The sequence below is a fragment of the Lissotriton vulgaris genome, chromosome 3_1 (genome assembly GCF_964263255.1).
Source record: "Lissotriton vulgaris chromosome 3_1, aLisVul1.2, whole genome shotgun sequence".
NCBI lineage: Eukaryota > Metazoa > Chordata > Amphibia > Caudata > Salamandridae > Lissotriton > Lissotriton vulgaris.
This window is the reverse complement of record NC_141689.1, coordinates 1,311,225,407-1,311,239,914: the sequence shown is the minus strand read 5'-3', so window position 1 is coordinate 1,311,239,914 and position 14,508 is coordinate 1,311,225,407. Positions and strand designations below refer to the sequence as shown.

At 42.2% G+C, this 14,508-nt stretch overlaps 1 protein-coding gene across 2 annotated transcripts in view; it reads right to left on the bottom strand.

The window, feature by feature from the left end:
• The window catches only part of SHROOM3 (shroom family member 3), a 433,148-nt gene that overhangs the window by 289,072 nt on the left and 129,568 nt on the right, over positions 1-14,508 (bottom strand). The gene's annotated exons all lie outside the window — the stretch shown is intronic.

Genomic DNA, 14,508 nt, shown 5'->3' with positions numbered 1-14,508 from the left:
GCAGCATGCATGCCAATGACTTCACCACAACCACATATAACAGTGGGTACAAGGGACATCCCTGGCACGTGCCTCTAGACATAGTGATAGGGAGCCGATACGCGACCAATGATGCAAATCCTGGAAGTTAGCTCTGCATATAGTACCTGAACCAGTTTCAGAAATACATCATCCACCCCTACTCATCGCAGGAAAGCAAGCATAAACCGCCACTTCACAGTCGAAGGCCTTCTCCATGTCTAAAAATTCTGCTTTTGCACGGACGACGGGGTCAATACAAGAGATTGCGCCAAAGAAGGTGCGCAGATTATGTATCAGAGACAGGCTAGACACAAAGCCAGACTTCTCAGGGCCCACAATGCCAGGAATTAACAGCAGCAAGTGCACATCCAGGTCTGGTGGCTCAGTGGAGTAATGCGTCCACTGCAGGGGCCTGTGTACAACCTCATGGTAACAGGTTCAAATCCCGACGGGTCCAATCAGCCTTTCATTCATTTGAGGTGGATAAAATGAGTAACATATACATCTGTTATTTCAGCGCCAAGATGCCCCGTTGCTGGGGCGAACGTGTGCTTTACAAATACACATGTTATGTTATATCCAGGATTTTCATGAATATCTTTATATCCGTATTACGGAGCGACAATGACCTATATGACGAGCAATGCTTGGCTGGCTTACCCAGTTTTGGGAGAGCAACTAGGAGGGCATCCCACATGGTGGGATCCATATGCGATCAAGCATCATCTCCTCAAACAGGCTGACCACGTGTGTCACACTTCTGTCTTGGTACCCTTTGTAGAAGGCCACCGTAACTCCATCAGTGCTCGGCGCCTTCCCACCCGGCATGTCCCTCAGTGTGCTCATCACTTCAGTGGGGAAGAGTGGCGCCACAAGCCATTCCCTGTGCTACTTTATAAGCCATGATGGCCTGCTCTTCATATGTAATTCTGGAGGTGTGTAGTTCTGAGTAGTAGCTTCATGGAGAAGTCATGAAGTCATGGAGAGGCGTTCCCTGCTCGTCCATAATAGGGAGTAGTTTGCTTTCCTTATGACTCGGCCGGAGAGGGTTGCCAGGACGGCACTCGGCCATGCACCCTCAACGTAAATCCATGCCATTGCATAATTTGCCAAAGTGTGTGACCTCGCTTTGCGCCAGCTCTTTGTATTTCTCAATTTTGGCCCTAATAGCGCCCAGTAGGGTCCAAGCCGCCATTTCCCAATGTGTGTGCTACAGGTCCACCAGTTTGTTCTCCAAGCCCGCCAGCCAACCCTGTAAAAAGCGAAGCACTCCCTTGTGCTTCGATACAGTGATACCATGAATGTAAACCTAGAATTCCTACCAGACAGTGGCAAATTGCCACACCGACCCCAACATTGATTAAAACAAAATTCAGCTATTGCTTGAGCCAGCTCTTCAAGGAACACAGTATCCGTCAGGAAGCACTGGGGAAAGAGCAATGAAAAACACCACAGCGATGTTCTTCAAGATCCAGGACCATCAGCACTTTATGTTAGTTTCCATTATAGTGGCATTCCATGGGCAGGCCCACGATGCAAATCTTTATTTACAAACATTTGTAAGCAGAGATTTGCATCAAAATCTTATGCCTCCTTGAGGAAGGTGTTACAAGGAGAAATCTTTTGATTCAGCCTTTTGTTTTTTACTTTGCATGTTGCTGCATTGTACAGCACACATACATAGCAAGAAAGGTTTTAAAGGATAATTTCTGACTGAAAGTGTCCCCTTCCAGAACAAACCCTATTCCCTACAGAACACACTCGAACTTGCACTGCAGTGCAAGGGTGTGTGCGTTGGCGCATAGCAGCCTAAAGTCAATCAGAACAGGAAGAGAGGTAAACAGTGCTATATCTTAGAAGATATGGCTCTATTCTACTCTCTCCCATTCACAGACCTCAACGCAGTAACTTTAGTTGCTGTGCTGAGCTGAATGAGTTTTTCGTAAATCTGAGAACTGGTTTTTAACGCATACTAAATGGCTGTGTAGATACTAAACTCACAAAGTATGATTCTAAGAAATGTGACGTGAATGAAAGAAGAACGTACCCCTGCATTCCATCGCTAACTCATATTGTTTCTCTTTACCGTAATCGGTCACCTTTTTTGATCCTTTAAATGATTACTATGTTTCTCTTGCCTACAGCACTCTCACGCAATGCGGACAATTAACAATATCCAATAATGGCTACACTACAAAAATGGCCATTAGATCTCAAATGCATTTATTTATTTGGCCCTTTGGTATGGGATAGCAAGCTATCTGTTGTCCATATCAGCGCGCACACTGAGTCGATGATTCATAGTGTACATTGTTAGATTTTAATGGGATTGCCAATGTGCCTGATAGAGAGAACTGTGCGTTTCACGTGGAGCATTCAGTGATTCTGTTAGTACCAATTTGTTTCTGTTGCTACTCGTGCCAGGTACCCTCAACTGCACATAGAGTACCAAAATGCGGTACAAAGCCAAGTGGAATGGTCGGGGGGGGGGGGGGGGGGGCGGATGCAAGGAGGAGGGAATTGACACCAGATTCCATCGCTTGACACTAATGCAAACTGTAGTACATTTCCCTTTTGCTCTCGTGGAGGCTATACATGATTACAGGCTCTCCACTGTGTAAACAGGAAGGATTAGGGGGATAGAAGCTGTAGGGCCAAGGAATCAATTCACGGGTCAGAGGGGAGGGCCGGAGACCATTCAGAGAGCACATCCGTTTACATTAAAGTGTAAGAACAAATATCATTCAACAAGAGTGGCAGAGAGGGGTGGACGCCACGGCAACAACAACAGCACGGCATTTAGAAAAGGCAATGAATTTTGTAAAAACCAGTATTGAGTGTTCCCTTCATCTAAAGTGCATGAACTGTCGAGATACCCGTGTGCTTTTTATCATCATCAACATCCTGCACTGACACATTTTACAACATGTGAACCTATTAAAATCGAATGAAGATAAGATATTGAGTCTAGGGGAATGAAAAGCTGAAAAGACATTTGTGTCGCCTTAGCTGTGTATTTAAAGCAAAAACTATAAAAAAAAACCTGAAGGTCACGAAGCTTTAGGTGAGTGGCGTTTTTGTCCTGAAAATTTTAAGTGTTGCTTTAAAAATGCACATTGTCCATTTCCAACAAATTGTTGAGTGTACTTTGACTAATCTTGCCCTCAGGTCTGTGAGTTACCCACGACAAAAAGCTAAGAAAGATATGTTTGTGTGTATCATGTGTGCCAGTGGATGGATGGATGGATAGATAGATAGATAGATAGATAGATAGATAGATAGATAGATACATAGATAGATAGATAGATAGATAGATAGATAGATAGATAGATAGATAGATAGATAGATAGATAGATAGATAGATAGATAGATAGATAGATAGATAGATAGATAGATAGATAGATATTCGTACCCAAAATTCTTTAAAGTTGCAGGTGGAACAAAGTTTTGCAGTAATCATGAAAATAGTTAAAACTTTTTTTTAGCGATGACGCTCACTGTTATACAGAAAATGCGGTGTCGTGTCCAGGCAAAGGGAAATTGGGAAACTAAAAGCCCATATTCTGGAACTAAAACCAAGTCTGGTCACCTAATAAAAAGTTGGAGCACCTCTGACGCAGCCAAAAACCCTGCACAAGGCCGTCACTTACATCATACATACATAGGCAATGCTGGGTGCAGTTCGGGGCAGTGCGGGCTCCCTCTGCTGCATTTTCTAACATGCCTCAGCGCTGCAGGGGTTCCTCTAATTATTCAGGAATTGAGAAGGGCAAAAGCAAGTTCACATTCCAGGCCCATTATATGTCTCATTCCCCGGCCAGGCTGACTGCATGTGTCAGTGGTTGTAGACTCTGTGATGTAAGCATATGCCGCCTAAGATCTGTAATAGACATATCTATATGTTTGAGTAGAGGTTTCATGCCCATTTTTTTTTAAATGCTACTGACCTGTGTGTGCAGGAAAAAACGTAAAAGTGATTTATGAAACAACTGAATCAGCGCCAGTCACTGGTAATTACTTTTGGCCACATTCCATTATATTATTACTGCTCACTGCTCCATGATGGGGAAGGGACACGCTAGATGTAAATTAGTCTTGGCCCTGTCCCAAACAGGACAGGCTAGTCCAGATTAGTAGGCACAGTCTCTGTGATGGAGCAGAAGCAGGACCCCCGTCAAGTTCTGACCTTGTTGGAAAGCAACAGCTTGACTGGCTCAAGCACACTATGGATGGGTTATCTGGGCATACCCCTGCCACTCAAAGGCAGCTGCTAGGAAACGTCTCTTCAATAATGCCCAGAGGGCGGGCTTAGACTCAGTAAAATATACACCAACGATGAGCTATTTGTGCAATCTACAGGTTACAGCTGTGAACCCCTGCGAGACCAGTTCATAAATTAGACATTTTGTGTCGACAAAAAGAAAATCACTGATTTGGCTAATAGTAACACTTTACATTTTTAATAGCTGAACGATCGGGGCATCAAACACTCTATTAGTGATCTATAAAATATTTATAAAATGCCCTAATGCATCGTATGGCATACCGGTCTCCCCTACAGATCCCTGGTCATTTGTCATCTTCGCGCCTAACCTATCCACCTCTGCATCCTCATCAACATCTTATGCAAGTCTCACTTGGCTCTGGGAGGCCAAAAGAATTCTAACCCTGCTACATATATGACGTCTTTATACACATATACATCTCGCACAAATTGGGATCATATGGAAACCTATATTCCACAGGCTCCCATGAACTATGGGAAATATATTCTGGTTCTCTGTGAAATATGGTTTTCATCTTAATAATATCAGAATAAAGGAAAACGGCCAGCTTTTCCGCTGTCTGGGCTGCAATTGTAATGCGAACTGGAGCACCACATTAAGCAGAAAGGGCATCTGAATGATGGGGAAAATACACTTTATGTTGCACATTCCCTGGCAGTATTATTTAGATCAATTTTAGCTACAAGTAAAGTCTGCAAAATATGCACAGGACTTTGGGTGATTTAGAGTAAAAGCAATAACTGCTGAAATTACAGATTCACATAAACCACTGATCCTCACGGCTCAGTGAGCAGCAGGCTTCAGCTGCAGTGCCAGGTGGAAAGGCAGGCACTGCTGCCAACCGGACACACGCACACAACCCGCTGTGCACACTTAGGCGCTGCTCAGCAGTGCTTAGTCTCAGGTCCCTACCGCCAGACCACCACTTTTTGACAATGTGGGCAGCCATCCCCTACTCGGCACGCCCGTTGGCTGTATGTAGTTCGGGGGTGGGGGGACTATTGTTTTTTTTAATTGGAGGATGATTAAGAGTAAAAGTTCGATTTTAATGGAAATCACAATTTGTTTACACACAATTGTGCCTTTTTTGCAGTTCATAAAATTGACAGGACTAACAGGATTCATGATCTTCTTAACCGCAATTTTGAACAGCTGACATATTCAAAAGTGTTATCACTTTAGGGCCTGCTCATCAGATTATTTAAATACTTTAACTTCAAAACTACAGAACAGATTTACACTAAACCAATGAAAGCAGGCTTTCTGAAGTTCCATTATTGTGCCAAGTTAGGGGTAAATCTATTCAGAGGTTGTTGATGTAAGTGCAAGCATAATTTCCTAAGGGAACTAAAATGGGAAAATAAAACTTTTTGACACCCTCGCCCTTTAACTTTTTTCCCATGAACCACAAAGTGACAGACACCACTGTGTAGTTGTTGTACACTAGGTCACAGTTTCCATTGGAAGAGCAATTATTGTTATGCAAATTACTTTAGTGACGTTAGCAAATCTTTCCACATCAGCTCCTTCCTGCAAAGTTTCAGAGTGTCCGTCAAATGTGGCCGAGAGAATGACCGATCTCAAAAAGTCTATTACCATTGAAATTTTGGGATGCAACATAGAACAAGTGGTTAAACGGAACTACAACAAATTTGGCCGAAAGCTAGGTCTTTAATCAGAAGTGTGCTTTTTGTTATTTGGTGTAAATTATTTTGAGAAATTAACATTATAATTATAGTGGTATCACTATGGTTGGACCACCCCCCAGGAGTAGGTAGAGCAATTTGTTTTTTTAAAAAGCAATCTAATTGCTGAGAGGGCGTTGCTCCTCTGCTCTCTACTATAGAAATCTCTATAGCCAGAATTACTCCAAAATTGGAATGACACTAGAATTTTGCTCCAGTGCCTTTGCTTGGCTCATTGTTAATCTATGTAGTAGTTTTTTGAGAAATTAATACTAGAAACAAAATCTGTTTTCAAAGTGTTAGATCACAGAGCTATCTTGACAGTTAAAAAGTGTTCTTTGATTTGCCTAGTTTTTAATGTCATTTAACAAATGTGCTCGAACCATGGCAGATGTGTAGGATATTTGCATTACTCTTGTTATTTTATTATTTGTCCAGAGTAGTCAAGGGTGGCACATTTAAAAGGAGCGGGATCCAAAAATGTTAATGTACTACTAGATGTGGCATCATTTGATAAATCCCCATGAAATATGGCAGATATTCAGGGGCTTTTGGCGGTGTGAGGGCAGGCGGCTCGCTGCCTCTGTATCCCTGCACCACCAAGAGTTGCCATCGCCCGCCAGATTGCACGTTTTTATAGTATGCGTGCGGACGGTGTGGCAGTCCAACGATGGTGCTGTTTAAAATACTCATTGTGAGCCTGAGACAGCACCGCCGCAGGACTGCCAGTGGACGTTCCTGCACAGAAACAAATGTACCATGTCATGCATTTCTTCCTGTGCATGAACTGGGGGTGCAGAAATACAGGGGTGCACCACAAGTGCCCACCTACAAGCACCCCGTGCACAGGAGTAAAAGCGGGCCTTGTAGGGTCCCCTGTCATTCCGCACCACCAGCCCTTTCATGGAGGAAGAACCTCCATGACAGTGCTGGCACTGAGGAAAGTCGTAATATGCTTGGTGGAGCCTCAGGGCACCACCAAACATACTGTGGCCCTCAGATCGCCATAGGACGTCCAGTGAATGGCGGTTCCCTGACAGCTGCGGCGGGGCAATGGAGGTCCGACCACCGAGGTCCAACTAGGGTGGTGGGACCACCAGTACGGTGACGGCTCGACTGTCATCGCTAGTCTGGCGGTCCTCAGACCGCCAGACTCATACTTCGGGCCTAATTCTTCTGGTGGCATGGCACATTTCATGCAGATCTGTTAAAGCGGGGGTTAAAAAGAGGGGAATAATCATGTATCATTAACCCCTTGTGGGCTTCGGAAGGCCCCCGGCCGTCCGACGTCACAGTGGGCATGTGCTGACAACAGCCGGGGCCCGTCCAAATCCCGCTCACTCAATAAAACCCCCGCACAGCGCGAAAATTCACGCAGCGCGGACGGGGTTAACTTTGGTGTTGTTTATACGGGGCTCCTATCCCACAAATAATTCCACCTATCACTAGTGTGTTCCTAGTGGTCTGGAGCTCCACCCTGCGCTACACGGGATGGGACAAGAGTCACACGCAACACACCTCTCTGTGACACGGCATGTAGCTGAGTGAAACATCATCCTTTGAGGACTTTCGGCAATGGGACCAGGTCAGGATCCCATTACTTGGAGATGTTTGAGTGGGCAAATATGTTAGGGCCTTCTCAGATCTGCAACAGCGTTACTCACTTCACACCACCCAATTTTTTAGGTATCTGCAACTCCGTCACGCTCTCACTGCACATATTTCAGCAGGCACTTTGCTTCCTGAGTTTAGCCCACTGAAGGCTCAGATTATGATGGGAGACTTGGGCATAACTTTGGGAGGGGGTGACCCCTAGCAACTCAGTGCTCTGGCACAAGCATCGAGCAATCCCTGGAGAAGTGTGCATTAAATTCAAGTAGTAGCAATAATGTCAAAGACTAAAAAACAAAAAATAAAATTCCCAAACCAAGTTAGAAATATAGAGAAAATGTAACATGCAAAAAAGATACCAATATCATTAACATAGGTTGAGGAGCGCCAGTGATATTAATGTTGAAAATGTAAGGCAAAAAGCCTAAAAAAAGGTAAAGTAATATTTAAAAAATCACATTTTGTAGTTGTAGCAAATCTGCCATTTCTGAATTGCTATTTGGTATTTTTTGTCTAGTGCATAACCATATATTTCTCCTGGGTTTAGAATTATGTGAGCTTTACCCCTACTAACCGGTTTTAAGGTGACTGTGCGCCACCTTCAAACATGGTCTAATTCGAACATTCAAAATTTGTATGTGTCACTAGTCTATAGTACAAAATGTGCCCTGGGCCTGTAAGTTAAATGTAATTAGTGCACTGCAGCACCCATTGTGCCATCCACTACAGGGACAGTGTAAAACATGGCTTTATTCCTCCCATTGTAGCCTGACTTTTGCAGTTCGAACACTGCAATGTGACCTGTCAAACTAAATCCTTTTTACAGTTCAAAACCTCCCCTTTAAATATGAATAAGTCACCCCTATGTAGGTAATGGGGCCCACAAAGAAGGGTGCATGGTTTTTAAAAGTAGGAAATGTTAATTTTTACTGTTAACATGTTCTTACAGTGACTAGCACTCAAAGGTTATTTTTCACTGTGGCAGGCCTAGCCATACATCCTATGTAGAAAAACAGGGATCAATTAAAAATCCTAATGCTGCAACTATTAGGACTAGCTGCAAAAACAATTCAACCAATAACTGTTATTAATAATCTAATTCAATGGTGATGGTAGAATATTATAAAATAGAAAGAAAAGTAACTTTTAGAACGTTACCTTTTCCCTGTCTAAAGCTCCTGGAGGCTAAGTTTGCATTTACTCTCCTACTTCTACCAGCTTGTAATTATCCTTTCAAAGGGTGTGAAAAAGATGCAACATGCTTCCCAGAAACAATAAGATGACCTGAATGTGCAAACACTTCTTGGAGCCTAAAAGAATATACTTGGTAAAGCTATGAGCCTCCTTTTTGCCATTACAGTGTCAAATTCTACCTGCTTGACAGGTCTGATGGGTTTTTACATAAAACACTGGGGGCAAACTTGAAAGTAAGAGAAACAGGATGAAAAAGCAATCCTTTAGTATCCACCGTCTGATTCTTGAAGAAACTGTTTTGCACTATTAGTCTTCTGTCTCTGGGGTTTCACATATAACATTGGAGGTGACTTGAAAGGAAAGGAAAAATGAAGCCAATACAAGTCTTGTGAATCCAATGACTGGTTGGTGGAAAGCCTGTTTTGTTCTACCAGACTTCTGCCTCTGGATTTTAGTGTTAGATGTGTGAGGACACTAGGATTAACATAAAATTTCCCACACACATATCCAGCCCTCAGAGCCAAATTTTAGTGTGGCTGAAGACTTGTGCAAAAAGAACAGCTGATGGACAGAATTCTGAGCAATGTAAAACATTCACCCCAGTACAAAGATCGAGGCCTACATTCATTGTTTTTGCATCTGTTTGAGCCAAGCCATATGCAAACCCTGTTCCACATGTGAACAGTTCAGCTCGAACTGCCAGGTCAGGTACTCCATGGATCGGAAACAAGCATCCCGGGACCAGTTTCAGGTCATCACTCATCCTCAGCTAGGCTAGCTTGATTTCAGTGGCATGGAGAGCATGGGACCCACGTCTGGGCATACTCTTCCCAATTGGCAACAAGAAAATTACAACGCGGGTAGAGTTAACCCAGGAAAGTTTTACCCCACTGCTTAGGATGCATCCAGGAGTCATTCCTATCCACAAGCTTGTGTCAGAAATATATGTGGCATCTCTTGGAACCCACTTCAGAACACTCATGGACCTGAGTAAGAGCAAAAGAGGACTGGACCTGCTGCTTGTGACTGAAAAAGAGCTGGACCTGCTCCTTCCTGTACTCAGGACACAAACGTAGACTCCAAGGATCATATGGTTGACCTTCTGTAAAAGCAAAAGGGGCACAAGCTACAAGAGGCCTTTCCATGCATTGCTCAACTGAACATTGGCAATGGGACCTGTGCTAGACCTTTGATCAGGACAAATCTGTTTGGTGTATTCAACCCACACTCCATTGTGGTCAGTGTTAAATTGTGCCTAGATCCTGGTCTACTGCAACCACTGCCTAGTATCTTTATTCTTTTGGGCCTTATTCCAATTTAAAACTTTACAACATCCTACATCTGGTTCCCCTTATTGTATTTTTGTAATGTCTATTTTTCTAATTTTTGGGGGGATTTTTATTGTTTTGCATTTTGACTTCATTACTGTTTTGGTACTGCAGAAATACTTCACACACACACACACCACTAGACACCGCCAAAGAATATACTTACTTAGGTCGGATTTTTATCCAAACTTTACCGGACTCCTCTCACCTACACCATATAGGTCGAAAGGAAGATGCCCACATAGGAGCACTGTTGAGGCTATACTCCTCCTCCGGAAACAGACACTTCCAACCCTTGTTAGATGTCTATCGTATGAAAATCCCTCCCATTCTAACGTATGGTCTAGAGTATACACATATAAAAACTTGGCAATTTGAGAAAACAAGATAAGGGAATTCTCTACGAAAACTGGTAAGAGTAAACCAAGCTGTTCCGGCCCAAGTATTACGCCTCAAACTCTCTTTGGCTAGTATATATGCAAGAGCTATCTCGAATATACTAAGATAAGCATATCGTCACTTGAATGCTGACTGTAGTTCTTTAAGGCACATTTTTAAACTGGAAACTTTCAGAGAGGAGTTGTCACTGTACACTTTTAATATAATTCCTAATATAGCTTTTAACCTGTCTCACTCCACAGTAGCACTTTTACAAATTTGGACACAGCACTGTTAAAGCTCCGTTTAAAGAATCTGACCTCAAGATTAAGCTTTGATCTGGATGTAGAACACTGTCTCCGTTTATAACACTATACAGAATACGCAAAAAACATAGAATATAAATCCCCTGAGAAATATATTTATCTTTCATTAGATCATAGGGTACGGCGTTGTATTCTTTTACTGAGGTTGGAAATCCTCCCTTTGAAAGTTTACATAGCAAAGTGGAATAACTCTCAAAATACAACAGGGCTCTGGGACTTGTGTAAGGGAGGAATACAAGACCTAATTCATGTATTATCTGTCTGCCCTAATCTAACCCTAGTTGAAGCCCGGATGCGATATTTAAGGCCTGTTAGTATTAGATATAACATCTCGTCTACACAAAGTTTAATTAAGCTTTGTAAATCACCAACGGATGAATTAGTCTGTTATCAACTGTATACATTTTTAAAGAGTTTCTTAAAGTTGTTTCAAAGTGTATGATGATAATGTTTTTAAATTAAAAAACATTTAAAGCTCGATACAACAACACTTTTTCATAAGATCTAACTAAGCTGTGAAAAATCACCACTGGATGAATGTATCTGTTATTAGTTGTATAATTCTTAAAAGTGTTTTTTTCTTAAAGCTGTTTTAAAAGCCATGATGACAATGTGTTTCATTATAAATGCTGAAAGCTGATGCTACAAGTACCATGATAAATGTTTTTAAATTATATTTGTGTATTTGTTGACCTCAGTTAAGATCTATATCAAAAATTTTATGAACTAATTCACACATTACCCTGCATTAAGCCAGTCTGCTCTGTGCCGTAGCTAATAGGAGTTGAACTCAGGTTAATTTGCTGACTGTAAAGATTCTCCCCGACAAGGGTTTTGATTATTCCTTGAAGTGGAAAGTTACCCACCTCAATTAATAATCCAATTTCTTATAGCGGTTGACAGGAAACTAAGTGCAATTTCAGGCTGACCAAGGTGGAACACAGTCAGATTCACCAAGCGCTTCATCTTAGTCAAGATTTTAAACCCTCAGACTCAGGGCCTGATTTAGGCTTTGCCAGATGATAATCCAGTCATCAAAGTAGTGGACGCACAACCTCTGCCACCATGAAGGACTAAAGTCTGTCAGTAATCTCTGCAGCTTGAAAGGAACCTTCATCATGGCAATGTCCTTCTAGATACAAACAAGTTGGGTCATCAAACTTTTAAACATTTTCTGTTAAAAGAAACAAGAGTGGGAGCTTATTTCTGAAAAAACAAAAAAACTCTAATGACCCCCCAACCCTGCGAGTTCTGTATCCAAGAAGCACACAAACAGGGATCCAACCCCTTGACCATAGGAGAGCAGTTGAAGCCTCTGGATGCCATCAGGGGGTAGGAATTCTCAAGTCCTCAAGTGAGCCCTCTTCTTCCAGCAGGGGCCAAGACTCTTTCTCCTACATGGCTTTCTTTTGGTTGTGTCTTTCCAGTCTGGGGAATGTTCTCATGATTTGGCTGTAGAGGTTTCACATTCTTCTTGTGCACTAACCAGTGATTGGAGTTCTGTTTCAGTATGGAATTACCCTTCTGCCACCAGGCAGACCTGTCTTCAGCCAATATCAGCTATGGAGCAAAGCCTGTATGAGATGGTCCACATCCTTCATAGCAAATGTACACCAAATGGTAAAGATTGGAAAGATAACCTCTGGAAAGGCACTGAGGATTTTTTTTAATTCCTCTAATATTTTTAACCTCTACCTCGAGCAGCTGATTGCTCTGTTTTACAGGAAAGTGCCTCTGGCTATCAGTGTGTTTTGTTTTCACACAACCTATCTTAAAAAACGTATCACTAAAAGATAACCATTCTTCGCCCCTGCCTGACAAAGCTTCAAACCTAGATTATGAATGAATTCTTACCTATCCGTCTCCAAAACTTACTACTAACCACTCTCAGACACAAAAGTAGTTTGAGGTCTCACTAAAGATGAAATACAGATGCAAAATTTCCCTCAATCCATCTCTACTTCAGTTACGTAACTAGTTTTCAATACCCTTCAATATAAAGCGCACATTAACAAAACTGCAAAAGCTATCAAAGTTCATCTCCACGACTTTAAAAAGAATTAATGTTTATCTCCTCCAACGTAGGAGGAGAAAGGGTTAGAAGGTAAAGAAAACAGAAAGCATGAGCGTGGTTCAACAGGAGCGAGTGAGAGGAAGAGAGACAGCACCATTTATAACGATCCACATGGGTAACAGAGTCAGGGGTGATTTACAGTTTAAATTATATTACTAGGGAAAGAAAGCAGCACAGTCAAAATAATAGTCTAGTGTATATATCACTCCACGGGCTAGGCCCGGCATATCTAAAAAAAAAACTAGAGCGCACCAGTTGAGATCAAGCAGTCGAAATCTGCTATGCACGCGGAGAATCAGGAAGTCTAAAATGGGTGGGCGGGCCTTTTCTGATCTAGCTCCCACTCACTGGAACGGACTGCTGGATGATATCCGAGCGTGTGCCAATTTGGCGCAATTTAAGAAACTTCTTAAAACCTGGCTGTTTTAATGGATACTCCCTAACTATGTAGTCTGCTACCCTGGAGCCGAGAAATCCCCTTGGGGATGATTAGTTGCGCATTACATATAATGATAACAATAATAATAATACTTATAACAAATCATCCAAACTAGTCTGAGTGTGCAGCTTTGTTACAGAAACCCCTTTATTCTACTAATTCGGCCCAGTTATGTGAGGTTTTCTCACGTTAGACGGGTGTTGTTAATGTACCCAGTACTCCATTTCAAGCGGCGTAATGTGTCCCAAAAAATACAAGCTCAAGTTGAGAAGTGGAGCTGGGCATGGTGATCTCAAAAAACTCCAACCACTTTGAAACACTACAGAGGCAATGGAACAAAAGAGATCTGAACTATAAAAGGACAAGAAACCTCCTACAAAGTACCAATGGAAAAGATGAGAATACCAGGAATAACCTGAAAATATATGTTTGTTTAATTGACTGATGTCACTAATGTCCATTACAAATTATTTGGTAAGGACAGTTTCCTTTCCCTTTTATAAAAAAAAGTAAATGTATGCTCAAAGTATGAAAATAAACATAAACCATACACTACCAAACAAGATATGTAATCCAAAATCAATCCAGAGATAAAAAAGGGTGGTGTCTGCTGGCAAAGAGGGTGCACACTAGTATCTAAAATGTACTGAAAGAGGTCGGAGTTATTTTTAGCATAAAGCTGAGATACTTGTATGAAAATATTTTATGAAATATTTGTTTTCTTCAACAGCCTGCATCCTGAAGCAGTGATATTTGTATCTCTAATCCCCTGCTTCATTGTCTTCAACTTCTTGACACATTTCCCTGAATCACAGTTTATGTCTAAATGCTGGTCATGCGAGGGCCTGGTAGGATTGTTAGTGAGAGCTCTGCAGAGAGTAGTGTACAGAAGCCACATTACATTATATTACAGAAGCCTGTTTAACCTGCTCATAAGAGACTTCCATGTTCGCAGAGTGAAACAAAGAATTAAGTGGCTTGCGAAAAATTACGCCCCCAGCAGAATGTGATTAGGACCCCCTACGTCAACCATATCTCATAGATATCCATCGACCTTGGGGTGCGTGGGGCCCCTTGGAGAGTTGGGGGTCTCCTAGAGGGGCTGCAGATGCCTACGTTACAGCCTTGAAATAATGTCACAGTCGAAAAACCTAAAACCACACCGC